The 17,538-nt window shown below is 39.2% G+C and overlaps 1 long non-coding RNA gene across 1 annotated transcript in view; it reads left to right on the forward strand.

Moving 5' to 3' along the window:
* LOC144019725 (uncharacterized) overlaps positions 1 to 17,538 on the forward strand; it is a 39,200-nt gene that overhangs the window by 17,994 nt on the left and 3,668 nt on the right. Inside the window, exon 3 of the long non-coding RNA XR_013283750.1 lies at positions 16,942 to 17,027. This is a non-coding gene — a long non-coding RNA (uncharacterized LOC144019725). The remainder of the gene's footprint in view (positions 1 to 16,941; positions 17,028 to 17,538) is intronic.

A 17,538-nucleotide genomic window follows, 5' to 3' on the forward strand; every position in this document is an offset into this window, starting at 1 on the left:
CCTACTTCTACATTTCAATTCAAAGTCTGATATTCTACATCTCAACACTTTAGACATTTTAGTCCAGTGTTACAATTTCAGCATTCACATACAATTTCAACATGCATTGTCTTGTGATTTTGTTTTTATGCGGCTTAATTAAAGGCAAGATGCAAGCCAACACACACACAATGACTGTCCATCTTCCATTTGCTTTTCCAACTTGCCTCTTAATAGAAAAGGCACCAAGGCGAAGGGGAGGGGACTGGATATGAAAATGGAGCGCATGCAGGAATCATAAAAGATGGAAACAAAGGGGGACAGACAGTATACACCGAGGGGGACCGGCAAAAGATGAAGCTCATTTTCCGCGGGCACCCAGTGGCGTCTGCATTGCAGATCGCTGAAATCCCCCCCCCCCCCCCCCCCAATGCGTCCCTGGGCTTAAAGGGGAGGGGGTTTGGGGAAGGATGAACAAGGGATGGGTTTATGCTGTCTCTGCTTTGGTACACTTTGTTTCCCCCCCCCCCCCCTCCTCTCCTCCCCCACTGAAATATATTTTCTGTCTGCATCAAATGTCAAGTTAATTTCCTGGGTGCTATGAGCGATGTGTCCTCCCCTTCGGTATGTGTAGCAGTGTGCCGAGCGTGCCACAGTGCGTGTGTGCGTGTGTGTGGCGGACAGGGGCATGGCAAAGAGAGAGATGAGGATTGCTGAGGGTAGCTTCAGTACAGTATCTATAAATTGGCTCCATGTGAAGGGCTGGAAAAGTGTGCAGAATGTGCACATGCATTGATATATTCATGTGTGTGTGCGTGTGTGTAAAAATATGATCCAATTATTAATAGATGCTTTTGTCAGTGTTCCTGTTCCCATCTGCCTGTCCTTATTGTGCATTCATATGTTCAGCTCCTTTAAAGGTTCATCTGAATCGAATCCTACACACACACACACACACGCGCATACACCCAGAAACACACTCAAATGAATGCTTAGTAATTCAATACTCTGACAAAAAAATAGCAAAAAGTGTCCCGAGTATTTCACAACAATGTGAAGTTGGGAGATCCACTTTCTCGTTAACAGAGCTGAACTTCTTAGCTGACAACGAGAATATTGAAAGCATATTACCAGCAGATATATACTACATTTAACCATTTTGCTTGGCAAATATGTCTTTGAGGACCTCACCTATATGCTGATGGGTACATTTTAATATTTTTAATATTTACTCACTGCCTATATCATTACAGTTGGTATTCTTGCACAATTGCAGATCTGTATCACAAATTCTGCCTTTATTTGATTGACACAGTCAGCATTGTATCAATTCGTTAATGAATGGACATACTTTATTAATAGTCTCTCTCTCTCTCTCTCTCTCTCTATCTCTCTCTCAATAACCTTTTATTAGTAATCAAGGATGAAATATTGGCATAAAAATACAAAAACAAATACAAACGCCCAACTCTTAATATTGTGGGAAAAAATGTAAGCATATGTTTATTGAACAACTTTTCAGATTTGAAAAATGTTGATTTTTGTTTTTTAATCTTTGAAGAAATGTACAATTCTGGCAAAAAGTTCAGGGAGCAACCACAAATGTGACGTTTGTACTATCATTTCTTATTAAAAAAAGATAAATAAATAAAAATAAAAATAAACAGAAGGTGCAGAGAGTTCCCATAAACTTAACTGGACGTTCACACAATTTTCAATTAATGTATTTTATCGGCCATCAAATTTTTTATTAATGCAGAATATTGGTGTGGATAATCAGCCTATATATATATATATATATAATTTTGACATATCTCTCAGCTTTTTTTTGTAGGTTTTACTACATTTCGACAAAATTCAACTTAATCGTTCTTTTAAAAGAGTACATATGATATAATAAACCATGATAAACAATGCTCAGAACATTTAATGTTGAGAAAAATCCTTTTGCTCTCATCATGTAATTTAAAGCTTTACTTGTACATATCCATATAGAAATATCGCATTGGTTCCTTTTTTTGCATGCGGCTGTAAATGTGTATAAAAGCAAAGTGTGTTGTAATGTGTAAAAAGCCTTATTGCAGAGGCGAGGAATCCGCATTTGTCACTCATCTTTATGCTGATGTATGCTTCTGCCTCGCACACGTCACATCCCATAACCCAGAAAAATTACACCAGTCCCACCTAATTGCGCATATTCATGATGCTGCTTTGCATAGAGCTGCTAGCATATTTCCGCTCGAAACCACAACCGCTGAGGGATGCGGCTGAGTGAAAGAGCTGTCAATCCACTGATTCACTACGTCTCCGCCACAAGCATCCGTTTGATAACTCTCCCTCCATGCCTCCATCTTTTTTTATATTTCTTTTATATGATCTGAGGCCATCACGCAAGAGAGTTTCCTCTTATTTCTTGCAGTCACTCATACTGCCACTGCCTGGAGCTTGTTCAATTCTGGTGGCGATTTTAAATAAAGAAATTAGCTTCGACCAAGATCGACAAGGTCATTTGACTGTTTACAGATGCGCTGAAAATTGTAACAACAACAATCAAATCTCAAATTTTTGAAGTGGCTAAAAGTAATGCTTGTAAAATTTGCAGGTCAGGGTCCTCCTTTGTCTCAGAATAGTCAAAATGGATTCATGGCATTTTCAATAACTGCTCTTAAATCTTAACATATGTACAGCCAGATCATGTTTTGGTGTCTATCTCGGAGTAGAAAATACATTAGAAGCACTTCTCAGTGCAATACAAACTACAATAATAAACTCAAAAATGTGCCCCCAGTAGTGTAAATACGGCATTCTGATTAATATTGAATTTATGAAATAGGAATTAAGCAGCAAAATCCACCCATTTTCATTCATCACTGGGGGTGACGTCAACTTAGAAGACATTTGCTCAGGTCTTAGGTAACGATCAATCATGCCTCACCTGTTTTCTGACTTAGGTCATGTGATTCAAGCTGAACCATGATTGGTTGTTACTATTGGTTGTCATATATCACAAACGCAATATTAATCAGAAAATTTTGGGGTTGATTTCACCTTTAATCCCTCTATGACAGTGTCCCTCAAAATGAGTATTATTACTGTATCTTTGCAAAGGCAAAATGTATTATTATTATTATTATTATTATTATTATTATTATTATTATTATTATTATTATTATTATTATTATGTGTATACTTTTTTTCCTGGTCCCTGCAGTGAGTGTTTTATTTTATTTTATTTTATTGTATTGTATTTTATTTATTTATTTATTTAATTCTATTTTTTGGCTGTATCACTGAAATCGGACCAGAATCTCCTATGTCACAATTTGGTAAATGTAACTTTTTTTTTTCTTTTTTTTCCCCAAAATCTATACTATTAGTCACTCCGCACATGTAGGTGGTATATTTATTTATTTATTTTATTTTTATTTTTTTACCATTTATTGACCAATATAAAGTGTTGAAAATGGCTTGCTCTCTTTGATGTTGCAATATTAATGGTGGAACCGAAATGCTGTTTTGGGGTCTCCTGAAAAGTGATGATTTTGGCGGCACGAGATTTCCGCCCGACATCAGCGGTAATTTGCAATAGACCTTGTTGACTGTATGTAAATGGATCGCCATGCATAAAACATAAAGGATGTTCTTTTAATTGCAGACAAGGGAAGTAGTGTTGCTCAAAGTGCGTGATGGAGTCGTCCCAATGGCTTATTTGTAGCACTTGTGAAAAGGACTTGATCAGACTTGGCCCTGCTGTATGTAATGAAGGAGCGCTTTCGGGCTGTGTTGATGCTTGGGTAAACAGGGATTGTTTCAGTCCCGACTTTCCAAACATGGCCAACAATGCTTCCATTGTCCCGCCAGCTCTCATTAGGACGAGCATCGCAGAAGCACTGAAGGGAGGTTGGTGAAAATGGGGCAAGAAGGGGCGTCAAAGTGTGTTTGTCTGCATGCGTGTGTGGCAGCAACAGAGGATGTAATAAGAGGCGTAGAACAAGGGGCGGATCGAGCAAAACGGAATGACGTTGTCTTCGTCCCGTGTCCACATCCATCAGACGATCTGTCCTTTTGTCCCTCCTTCATTTGGGATGCTGAGGGATGCCAGTCATGCCACCTTTACGTCACCCGGCTTCATTCTCCCGCCCGGTGTAGAAGTGAGGGCGAACGTGAGGAAGAAAAGAGGCCTGCAGGGCGGGGGTGAGCTAGTGAGCGAGGAAGAGGGAGAAGCGGGTTGGTTGCAAGAAACAAGGCAAAAGGAAAAGATTTCCTCGCTTCCTGTCTTAATGAACGCAGGCAGAGAATGCTCACAATAGAATACATTAGCCTCACATTAGAAGCAATCAATTAGCGCAAAAAAAGAAGAAAAAAAAATCCAACTCTGGAGTTTTTTTGTGTTTATCGGTTCTGCCTCATTCACAGTTAAATTGTGTGACCCAGTGAAGCACCTCGCTTCGCCATCTTTCCCACATTTAATGCCAACATCCACAACAATTGCTCAATGAGAAATTCCTCAATTAGTCAAGATTCAGGATGAATATTTTGGAATGAGGCCATGCTAATCTGCTACAATATTAGGTTGTTGGTCAATTTTGATTGATTGAGTGACATATTAACAATTTGTTTGTTATTGTCATGAACTGCACTACATCATTGTGCTGTTTCAAATCATTCGCTCATCTTCCTAACCCATTTCAGAATGGAAAAATATTCATAACAATATGATGCAGTGTACAGCAACCAGAATAATAAATACATTTACGGTGTCAATCAAAGCTAAGTATAAATGTCTTTTTTTGATACCACTTCTGTATTGATTATATTGTATCTAGGGTGACCAGTAGATATCTGGTCCCCATTCTGACCGGTACACCTTACTGGGAAAATGGCCTCTGACAACTAAAGTTGGACTAATGCTGACAATTGCAGACCAAATTTTCCCACCGATCCCATCAGCAATTCACATGGCATTTAGATGAAATTTCTTCATCCGCTTTGTTCCATGTTGTCTCCGTTTTGTGCGTGTCATCTAGAAAAATAGCTGCAGATAATGGCAGCAATCTATAGTGTGAAAAAGGCGTGGGCCACAAATCGATTCTCATGTGTTAAAAGTGTCGGCAAAAGTAGAACATAATGTTTGTGTTGCTGTGATTTAAGGTAAAGCTTGACGATGGCAGGAAGTAAAAGGAAGGAGGAGGAAAATGTATTTAGAATCAGGCTAATGTGTGTTCGTCACATTTACCACGTTTACCACAGTATTTCTTCCTGAATGCTAGAAATTCCTTCAAATAATGCTAAATCTAGGGATGTTCAATACTTCTTTTTACAGATCAATACTAGTACACTCTAAAAAGAGAATTATTGAACCAATTTAAAAGTAAAAGTTGAATTGTTGACCAATTTAATATATATGTATATATATATATATATATATATATATATATATATATATATATATATATATATATATATATATATATATATATATATAGTGCTGTCAAAGTTAAAGCGTTAACTAATTATTTAATCACAAAAAAATTATCGCATTAATCATTGTATTTCCACAGATTAATCACACTATTAATTTTGACTGCAGATGATCCTTTTTAGCCGACAGCGGATGGTTACGTTAAAGGTAGCTGTTGGAGTTTGAGCAATAAACATAACTACATGCATTAAAGTAAAGCATTTAATAAATGTTTACATATGCCGAAGGTCATTTTTTTCCCTTTTTAAATTATGCAAATAATTAATTGATTAGAAAAAGAAGCACGAGCGTGTGCAGTGGATATAAATTTTTGAAGACGTCCTCATAACATTAAATGTCGAAATAATTAACGTAACAGGTGCGCTTCAAATTTAGGGCGCAAAATATGGTGGGAAAAAAAGCTTTTTTAAGTCAGTGATTAATCATGATTAATCAAAATTCTAAGATGTGATTAATCTGATTAAAAAAATTAATAGCTCTAATATATATATATATATATATATTCTGTTTGGATTACCTTTTGGATGAACTTAATTCAAGGGAATATATTGAGTTTAATGAACTCATGTCTTTTTGCACGTCAGTTTGTGTTTCCAAGTAACTGTTTGAATCCCACCAGCTACTATGCAACATATAGCTGCACAGAACACCATCACAATCATGTGTAGGTAATGTTGCCCAAGAAGTAAAAGGCTCCTGGATTCGTAGACAGCATGCAATGAAGAGCCACTTCAATCTAACGCACCATGAATAGAAGAACACATCCCTATGTACATTCAAGGCAACTCTGAAGTTTATTTGATGTTGGAGTGCATTGGTAGATGTGTTTTGTTGCTCTTCAAAGTGCCTCAGATGGGTGCTGCTGGGTAATATTCTGACCTTTCAAAAAAGACAATAAGACACATTTTCCATACATTCTGTGTTTGTATTCCTGCAGTGTGGATTGTGTGCGTTTAGATGTTTTAAACCGTGTTGTTACAAGTGCAAAAGAATAGTAATGTGTTTTGCTCTTTGAAGGTTGAAATGTTCATTTCAGGCTATTGGGGAGCAACATTATTGCTTCTTGTTTGCAAAAAAATAGAGGATGAATGTTGGGAAACATTATTATACATTATGCAGCCACAACATTAGGTACACCAATCTAATGGGATCAATACAAGAGATTGTGATGCTCATAATAATGCTCAGTTGTGATTGATTGATTGATTGATTGATTGATTGATTGATTGATTGATTGATTGATTGATTGATTGATTGATTGATTGAGACGTTTTATACACGGTCAAGCCAGTGATGTTTGTTCTTTTGTTGTCCTTTGTTTCATCTCACACAGCTGGTATTCCATGTACTGTATACTAGTCATGCTGGTGGCATTTGTGTTTGAGCAAGGCCTAGTGACATGGCCTTTACCCGTCTCTTTTGACTTTCCCAACCCCCCTACGGCCACCTTTAAACCACAAAGTCCTCTTCCGCAGTGTGAAGGACTCTTTCACATGACTGCTGTATAATATTTATGAGTGTTGTCGGTTGTGTTGATACTTTAACAGGCATTTTCATGGCTGCAAAAAATAATATGTACACGTTAGTGAATAGTTGTTACTCTCGTCCTTAAATTATTTCGCTCCCCACGTACTGAAAACCACATCAAATCGTCTTTTGTGGAAACATGCACACCCCTAAATATTATATTACTGATATGTCCATAAGTTGTCAAAAGAGCAATCATTTTCCAATCATCACTTTTTTTTTCTTTGAGAAATCTGTTATATTTTTCTGTTATTAGGAAGATAAATTAAAACCCTGTTGTTCATGTTGCTTAGAATTATTTATCATAAAATATTGGGCCTTAAAAATCCAAATCTGAAAAATATCTCAGGCACATGAAATTGCGTGACCCTGAAAGCCTTCAACAGTTTCAACCAATTTGAACAATTTGGAGATTGTTTTGCGCAGAAGCGCCCACAGACACACACACAATTTACTGACCGGGCCTGCAGCCCTGGGAAAGAAGAACACTGAAGGTTCAAGGTCATTTCAAGTATTCAGCCACCTGGGGCACTCCATTGTCAGGGCACCACACCACATCCTTTGCTCTCAAATGCACCCACAGGCTGTGGCAGGCACAACACATTGTAGGTAGGCGGCTATTGAATGCGCCGCATCCCACCAACACTCTCGTCTGCAACAGTATACTGTCTGCCAGGTGAGGCAAATAGCTGCAGGTGGCAACCTTCTATAGAAACACTATCATTTAGTTGTTATACAAATATTGTCAGATTGCTATTATGTTGTGTTTTTAAAAGTGTATCCTTGTGTCTGCTTGATTCGCTCCTGATTGTCCTGCGCTGTTAACCTTTTATTGACAGAACTATTGTTGGGATTGAATGAGTGCTTATTTAGCTTTCAAATGAAGAGTTAGACCGCATAGAAATAGTAGAGGGCCATTTTTGTGAGAAGCACAGTAAAGGTGAGGCAGAGTGGGAAGGCGGGAGAGAGGCTAAAAAGGGAGTAGCAGCAGTGGGTGTGATTAGCTCCTTTGTTGGAGGTCTGTTGAGCTTCATTGGCTGCAGAGAATAGCTTCCTAATGAAGCCAGCCAAGCTTGGACCAAACTTTGAGCTGAAGACAAACTACGTTGTGGTGGTCCGGCGGCACGCTGGAGGCGAGACAACTGATATTCAACGCTTGGACATATGGTCCCCCCCCCCCCCCCCCCCCCAACAGGGCCTCCCGAAGCCACTTTCTCATGTATTGGCTCATTTGTGAGTCTCTACATTTGTGTGGATGGAAATATTTATATTGTGGCTTGATCCATATTTTTCTGTGTGTTTTTTTTTAGCCCGTTTGAGCACAAAGGAAGCGGGAGGGTAGTGATAGAAAGTAGGGTTGTTGATGCTTAATAGATGCGACACAAGAGGGAGTGCTGCAGGCTTTGTCTCTTCACATGACCCCAATACGGAATTCTTCCTGACACGTCCTGCAAGAGGTGAAGTAACTGAGTAAATGAAACCAACCTGGCTGTGGCAAAGATGCAGCTCATTTCGTGGTAAGGGCACAACAATGACAAGAACATCAAATCTTAAATTGTGTTCACGCGTTTGTGCACGGGAGCAAGCCTAATTGCAGTTTGAGGGTAATTGTTTGGGTCAGGGTGGGAGCGTGGGGGACGGGCGGCTTCCGTGTCTCACCAGCGAAGCACTCGGTAACTGAGCCGGCAAGGGGGAGAATGGCCCACTCCAGGGCCACACAGCAGGCTCGAGCAACACTTACTTCTACTGGCCAAACTGTCAGCCAGAACAACTTCATTGTGCCCAAAATTGGAGTTGAAAGCAAGGCAGAGACTTGGGAGGAGAGGGGTGGTCGGGGGGGTTGGAGTGAGGAAGAGTGAGCGAAGGATGCGGAGACAGAAGACGGAAGAGAGAGGGGGTCTGTGGGAAACTGTGGGACTGGAAAAGGGGGAGTCCTGGAGAAGGTGCGAGCGCTTTTCAGTTAGAAGATTTCCCAGGAGAAAAAGAAGTCACATATATGCAGGCTCTTCCAAACATTCTCAGCCCAAGACCCAAACCAACAACTTTCCTGGAACCCAAATTTACATTAGACTACTTTTACATACAGTCAATACAGTGGTCCCTCACTACTTTGCGGTTCACTTATCGCAGATTCACTATATCGCAGATTCGTAGGTCCAAAATTAATACTTTACGGGATTTATCTTGGATTGTACCAGTGATTGGGTTTTACCAGAGATTAGAACCCCAACCCCGTGCCCACTCGCGCCACCCGTCGACCTCTCCCGGATTGACTGTATTCTTTATTTATGCTGCTATTTTTCCTCATTAAATTTACAAAGTTAACAAGTGTTTAGAAGCCTGAAAACTGTGTGGTGGCTTCATCATGGCTCAGTAGAAGCATAAAAAAAATGCCTCTTCCACTTCGCAGAAATTCACCTATCGTGGGTGGACGTGGAACACAACACCCGTGAAAAGTGAGGGAACACTGTAATACTGCTAATATTGAAAATTTTTAAAGGCAAGTGATCTCTTTTCTAACCCGAATACTTGGTCATAAAAACGTGGATTTTGGTAATGCCATTTAACGGTTGTTTGTGTTCGCAAGTAATTATAGTTTAGAGTAAAGGAGCTACTTGTATGTGCGGCGGCCATCTTACATTGCCAACTTAAATATATTGATTTCTCCATGGTGTTTTCACATTATTTTCTGTCCGTATGGTGAAATTGTCACAGTGTTTATGTGTATATATGCTCACATATATGCGTGAATATAATTCCGCGCATTTGGCATGCAACCCACTGGAAATAAACAAGCAGGCGCAAACAAACATGACAAAATGACTAATTTATTAGTGTGGTGAAAGACATGAAAATAATGTCTTTTATCAACAGTTGAAAATAAGAAGAAAAAATGACATCTACTAGCATCATGATGCTGTTCGTGTGTCGCGGTTTAGATGCAATTGATCACGTTAACATGTGATTTAGTCTACTCCCATATGTAAACGGGTTATTCCCGTTTTTCAGAAACTGGAACTTTGACGTGATCCAAATATAGACAGAATGTAAACGCCATAATGTTGATATACACATAAATTAATAACTAACACAATCAAACTCTTGTTGAATATGAAAATGACAGTTTAAAGCATTTTACTTTTTCCAATCCATCAATTGCCCCCAAACGGATAAAATTTTGGTTCCCAACTCTGAACGTGCGTTGGGTTTAGTTGAATCCAAGTTAAATCTACATTTTTCCTGGTCCCCAAAGCTACCACTTTGCTCCCAGGCTATAAAAGTCAAATGTTAATAGTACAAAAGAGTGTTTTTGAGGGTGACATATCATACCCATAAAGGTAAAATAATGTTTCACACACAGCTTTATCAGAGAGTTTTACATAATCCTCTTGGGATAGTCTGACAGGAAACCAATCCGGATAAGTCCAAAAGTGCTTCGTGCCACCATTGTCTTCTCTGTCTCTTCTCTCTTCGCCCAATTCAAATTCATCTTTCCGCTTTTGACAAGTGTATGGCACAACATTGAGGAAGTTTACTTTTTTACATTGAGTTTAGGGAGATAAGGAAAGTCTGCTGCATCTCGGTGTTCAAGTGTGGGCGAAGGTGTGTCTGCGTGTGTGCTCGTGCGCGTTCACGTATCTGTGTGCTTGTGTGCCGTCTTTTCCTGCCAGCTGCAAGTATGTGAATGTAAGTGAAAGTCTGTGAGTGCGCACACACTGCACGCACGCACTTAAGCAGCCATGCACACACACATGCACGCACGTTTGATCCAGAGAAAGCCCTGCAGCTCCCAGAGACCTAACAAAAGGCCTCCTCTATCCATTGTATGAGCTGTGTGTTTCCCAGGAGAACCCAGCCACAGCCGGAGAAGAGCCCGAGATCGCTTTCCCCTAACATAGCTGTTTTCTCTCTATGGTCCAGCACAACACTCTCAAAAGAACCGGCCTTAGTATTTTGACGTACAAGATGCTGAGAGAGAGAGAGAGAGAGAGAGAGAGAGAGAGAGAGAGAGAGAGAGAGAGAGAGAGAGAGAGAGAGAGAGAGAGAGAGAGAGAGAGAGAGAGAGAGAGAGAGAGAGAGAGAGAGCATCTTGACAGATGAACAGACGCGGCAGACAGACAGAGAGCATTCGTTCCCAATGCACTCTTGTGAAAAGGAATATTTCGGGTGTGCTCTCTGCCAGTTTATTTGCTCCTTGTCTTTGCACTTTAGTCAGCTCTCTAGTCGACTTTGTTCATGGATGTACAATCGCTCGTGGGTGGGAAGGGATAGTTCTTCCTTGTGCTGACAAGCTCACCCAGCAACTACAAACTAATTTCTATGCTGAACTACTGGACCAGACCAGAGCAAATTGCCAGTCACTGCTTCATTAGCAAAGTCTTTGGAAGTTAGCAGAAAGTACTGTGGCTATCTACAGTGCTCCGCACAGCTTTCTTTAGAATAGGTCCTTTTATAGCTAATACAGAGCAGCGATTTAGAATTTTGTAGAGCTGTGTTTGGGAGTAATTTCCACAGCACTGCCCACCCTATGTTTTCTGTTTGTTGGTGGGCGTGCACTGGCATACCGTATGCTAATAATTCAAATTGGCTAGTGGCGCTGATTAACTCTTTTGCTGCCACACATTATAAAAAAAAAAAAAAAAAAAATGTTATGACAAAAGCTTTGCTCGTTCACGACAAGATACAATGCTTCCATCTGCTGGCTATAGTTAGAGTGTTTTTGATTCCACAGCCCATTGATCGGGCAGCGCTGCACTAAGACGTTGCACTGAGAAAAAAATAATAAAATAAAAAACTTATTGACATCATTTAACGTTTATGGCGGCATACATCGTGATTTTACTGATCGTTATTAAACGTTTTTGGCAGTCAAAGAGTTAAGCCTTATTTACTTTGCCTAGCAACGTTTGTGGAAAATGAGTGAATGGACCAAGAAAAAAAAAAATCTGTCGATTTATATTGCTGCATTTGCTAGAAAAAAAATAAATAAATCCGTTATCTTCAGTTGTACAGTAATGTTTTCATGAGTGATTTTGTTGTTCGTGCGATTTATAACATTCCCAGTGGAAAAGAAATTGGATGTGAACAATGCTCATCAGACAGTTAGAGAAATGACTGTTTTTGAGGTTTTTGAGGCCTACCTAAGCAGTTGTTGGGCTGTTTTTTTTTCTTTGTCAAAAAAAAAAAAAAAAAAACATTGCTCAGAATGCCAACAACAGACAAAATAGCTTGCACGCATACTGTATGAGTGAATAGCTCTATGGATATATGCTGTAAAGCATATATAAAGCTGAGATGAAGATATTAAGATGCAAAGAAATCGATATTTAAAGCTCCGGCTGTCTGATAAATTGATCAACCTGCCATTTTAATGGAATATAACAAGCATGTGTCAAGGTCATCAAATGAAATTAAAGTTTATTTAAGTAACACTTTTCATACATAAAAATCCAGTATGCTCAATCAGAGGCTCTTTAAATGCTATCTATCTATCTATCTATCTATCTATCTATCTATCTATCTATCTATCTATCTATCTATCTATCTATCTATCTATCTATCTATCTATCTATCTATCTATCTATCTATCTATCTATCTATCTATCTATCTATCTATCTATCTATCTATCTGTTTTGGCTAGGCAGCAATATGTCTTGGCTTTTACACATAAATGAGAATTGCAAGTTCAAGTGAAGTTGAGTTTGATGATGCCTTGGAGGTTGAGCATGAACCAAGCCATAGAAGCCATCAACTGAAAACAAACATGGTAGGCTGATACCATCTAATCTCTCCAACACCATTATCGTCTAAGATATCACCAAACGCCCCTTCATACCCGCGCGCGCACCCTCCCAACCAGATTTTCTCCCTCCCGCTGCACACCCTTTGAGGTAAAGCTTGTGTACTGAGGATGGGAGTGAATGTAGGCCATTGTTGTGGGGAACCTGAACTCTACAGCCAGTTGTTTGATCCTGTTTTAGGCCTGATTTTTTTTTTTTTTTTTTTTTTTGCCCTCCACATCAGCTGAGAGGGCAAGACAATCCTCCCTATTTGTAGAGACTGTCGTCTGTCTACTCTTATAATAATCATCATCTTCAGTTATTTAATGCGGATTCACTTAGCCAGAAGATTTAATTGCTTAAAAAGAGGAGCTTAAATTCCGTCGCATACTTAACTTGGACAGTAATGTGTGCTTTCGGGCTCATACTGTCACTCAAAGGTTTTTGCTTTTTCAAAATTCCCAAATTTTAACCAAAACAAATTGCGCCTGGAGAATTTCAATATTTATAAGAATCCTTGCTTTTGTTATTCAGATAATGTCATTTGATGTAATATAATATAAACGTTATAAGGGCATTATTCTACCCGTATATTTATTCAGGATATACAGCATCATACTGACATTTGCTTAGAATCGATTCTTTTTGTTACCTTATTAACTACATAAGAGAGAATTTTAGAAATGCCAACTAAAACTCATTGTTTACATATTGTGACCCGCATTTTGAGGTTCTAAATACCCTTATAAACACTCTTGTACGTCATTTGATTCTCTCGTCCAAGTGTACCTAATGAAACACCCATATGAGTGTAGAGAAACATTCCGCCATATTGTTTGCATTCTGGGCAGCTGACTCAAAATTTCTCTGGCCCATTTGGTATCACGATCTTATTTTATCGCATCACAATGTGCATGCAAATATCCACATCCCATTGTGACGGGTGGCTTTGTATGTCAACCCTCTTCCCAAAGAAGTAAAGATAAAGAGTAGGAGGCGGGGAGGTTGTGGAAAGAAGACTTATGTTTTACGCACACACACTCCCGTCTGTGCCAGCGACTCATTTCAGAGGTGAGAAACTATACCGTCATTTTCATAAGAATAATTGACACTTCGAGTTAGCCTTCCAATCAAAGGGGATTATTTCTCACCCAGCATATGTGCAGCCACTGAGCGCTGCCATACTGGAGAATATGAAAGGGAGGGTAAAGAGGAGGTTGAGGAGAGGACACATCATAAAAGCTTAACCCTTTCATTTCTCTGTATCAGTGTAGAGGAATTGGCGTCTATAAAAGTCCACATGCACTTGAAGTGGTTTTCGTAAGAAACTCAAAGTTACAGAAGAGCAAATTGTGTTCCTCTAGCTTTTTTACCCTTGGGATGATGTATTGTGCGTGACGTTTACATGTGAATGTACAGTGCACTTCCTTTCGTGGCAGTGAAAGCAAGCAATGACGTGTGTGTTTGCGCACCCTGAGTGAAGTTTTGCTCACATTAAACCATTAAAGCAAGTGCGATGTTGAATTATTGATAATGGCTAATGAAAAGGATCAGTTCAGGATGAACTATAGGCTTAACCAAAGCCCCAAGGCTAACACACCACCACCCCCTCCCCGGAGGCACACACAGACACACATACGCGGTTAACTTTCTCTCCTCAACATCGACGTACAATATCTTGGCTTGTTTTAGAAAGGAATAGCCTGCCGCTTCTCTTCTCTGTATCATTCTCCCAACAACAACATTCCCAAAACATGTCGGTCGTATTCCCTCCCAAAGTGAGCGAGTCAACCAGCAGAGCAGAGTTGTGATGCTAAGCCACATTTCAGGGAGAATAGGGATTGAGAATTGGGGGGGAAGGGGTAGAGAATGCTGGGGATTGGGGGCTTGGGGGGCAGGAGAATCGGCGCCAGCCCCTCTGAGGCGCTCAGCAGCATCCCCCCGCTCATAGGATGGCGGATGTGTCTGGGGGTATCCATGACAACGCGGCTGTATGCCAGGGACATACCTCGGTAGCGTGTTCAAGTTGGCGCTGGTGTGTGTTTGCGCTTTTGTATACTTGCGCGCGTGTGTGCGCAGATGCATTAAGGCCCACAAGTCAGTCACATTAATATTCACTCTGACTGAGAAGCTCCTGCAGCCTAAATCGGTTTGCTGAAAGGACCCATCATACATCATTTGACTCAATGGCTTAATATTTATTCACTTGATGCAACTAATCTGAGTTGTCAGAGTCAGTATCATCACAAGGCGCCTTTGAGACTTTTGCATTTCACCCTGAAAAGTTGAGATTTTCCATTGAACTTCATATTCGTTGTATTAAATACAGGACTGCCTCAGAAAATTTGAATATTGTGATAAAGTCCATTGTTTTTTGTAATGCAATTAAATAAGCAAAAATGCCATACATTCTGGATTAATTACAAATCAGCTGAAATATTGCAAGCCTTTTATTTTTTTTAATATTGCTGATTATGGCTTTTTTTTTTCTTTTTTTTTTACTTGGTCTGAGGAAATATTCTAATATTTTGAGATAGGATATTTAAGTTTTCTTAATCTGTAAGCCATAATCAGCAATATTAAAATAATAAAGAGGCTTACAATATTTCAGTTGATTTGAAATGAATCAAGAATGTATGGCATTTTTGCTTATTTAATTGGATTGCAGAAAATAATGGACTTTATCACAATATTCAAATTTTCTGAGACAGTCCTGTAGATGCTATGTTGTTAGTAATGAATATTGGTAAAGTTCCAACACTTGATTGTAGAGGTGCAACGATGAATTAACAACTGTTTATCAAATTAATAATTATTTTTGATCATCAATGAATCCTTTTTTTTTTTTTTTTTTTTTTTTTTTTTTTAAATTGTCCAAATGCTCAGAATTTCAGCTCCTCGACACACAATATTCTCAGGCTTCTGGAGTCCTCCATTAAAGTGGACTGATTGCCTTGTTTTGTTTTTTAATCCACAATAAAACAATAGCTTTTACTTTGGAAACAACTCTCAACATTTTTACCTGTTTTCCTCACAGACTCCTCTGACGTATGTCAGATGTTTGGCAGACCATACAAGTAACTGAATCATAATTAATTTGTTGGTGCAATGTCAGTTTGAAATGATGTCTTTTTAAACAAAAACAAAAAAATGGGACATTTTTTTTTTTTTAATCCAACTGATCTATTAAATAAGTTAACATAAATAAGAAAATGTTGATCATTTTGTCACTGAAAACATTGAAGAGCTTCTTCAAAAGGACAGATGCCCCATAATGACAGGGTGGACAGCAAGTTGAGGGACACATGGAAAATAAAAATAAAATGTGAATAATAACTTCTTTTTTTTTTCTTTTTTTTTTTTATTAAAATCGTTGTTGTGGGCAAAAAAAAAAAGAAGTTAAAAATCAGATTCTGCGTCATTCAATCACTTATTAATTAATAGCTATATCATTGCACCGGTATGTGTGCAAATGTTTGGCCACTTCTAATAAGACATCAGATGCCATGATGATGATGGAGTGATTCTGATGAGGACACCAAAGGCACTTTATTGTGATATTAGCCCAATATCTAAACGCCCCCATGCTGGCCATTCAGCACCATGTACTGAGTGTTTTACTCTCGCACTCATTGAGGTCATGATACACAGGTCAAAAATCACTCTGACAAACAGATACACACTGTCACAAACGGGTCCTAATAGTCCCATATGGGACAGCCAGGATTCTCCACATAAGTCGTCTGATGAGCTCGTATGTATGGGACAGTGCTTTTAGTGTCATAGGTTATATACTGTTTTGTTTTTTGTTTTTTTCTATCTTTAAATGCAACACCCACCCCCTTCTCTCTCTCTCTCTCTCTCTCTCTCTCTGTCGCTCTCTCGGGTTCAGATCCTATGGGAGTATATTTTTAACCCTGACAGCCCTGCACATTTTCTGAGAGGTTAAAGGGCCGGGTTGTGAATCAAGTAAATAATTCACAGTAGCTGAAACTCTTTCGGTGTAACGCCAGCATGAAAGGGGGAGGGAGACCAAAGAGACGTACTTACATTCTAACACACTTGAAGCTATATTTAATCCAAAGTTTTACTCAAGTGTAGTGATGAACCTGTCTACCCGTAATTTTGTGTGTTTTGGCAGCAAACCTGATGTCTTTCCTGCATTTTTATAGGTTCGATGAAGACCTCCCGGAGGGTGACCCGGAAACAAATGCTGTACTGACGGCGGTCTTCTGGCTAACATCAGCAGATTGCAAAGGTGACTTTCCCCTTTTGCACATTACTGTTTCTGCCCTCTTTTTTTTTATTTTTTTTTATGTGGGCTATATTTCAAAAATCGCCCCACTATGGTTCACCAGCCTCTTTTTTTTTTTTTTTTTTTTTTACCAGAGAATTCACCATGAAAGCATCCGTTGGACATTTTTGAGTGACATAGCACGTGCTGATTGAAGGAGACACACAGAGAAATGCTGTGCTAATGAAATCATCTGACCCACATCTTTTAGTGCTATCCATTTCTCCAAAGACACAGAAAGGGCATTTATACAGGTAAACCATGACTGGTCCCCAAAGTGAGAGAAGGAAAAAGAGCATCCATTATTTACCATAGGGTGGCTACTAGACACTTAGCACATAATGCACTGCTTCAAGCATACAGAACACAGAGCCTCCTCTGTGCTGACAAGACCATTGTTGTGTTTTATTTTTTAGGGAACATGTATGTTCCCATCCATACTGACAGATGAAAAAGAATATGTCTTCCTGAGGCT

This window comes from Festucalex cinctus, chromosome 5 (genome assembly GCF_051991245.1).
Source record: "Festucalex cinctus isolate MCC-2025b chromosome 5, RoL_Fcin_1.0, whole genome shotgun sequence".
In the NCBI taxonomy this organism is placed as follows: Eukaryota; Metazoa; Chordata; class Actinopteri; order Syngnathiformes; family Syngnathidae; genus Festucalex; species Festucalex cinctus.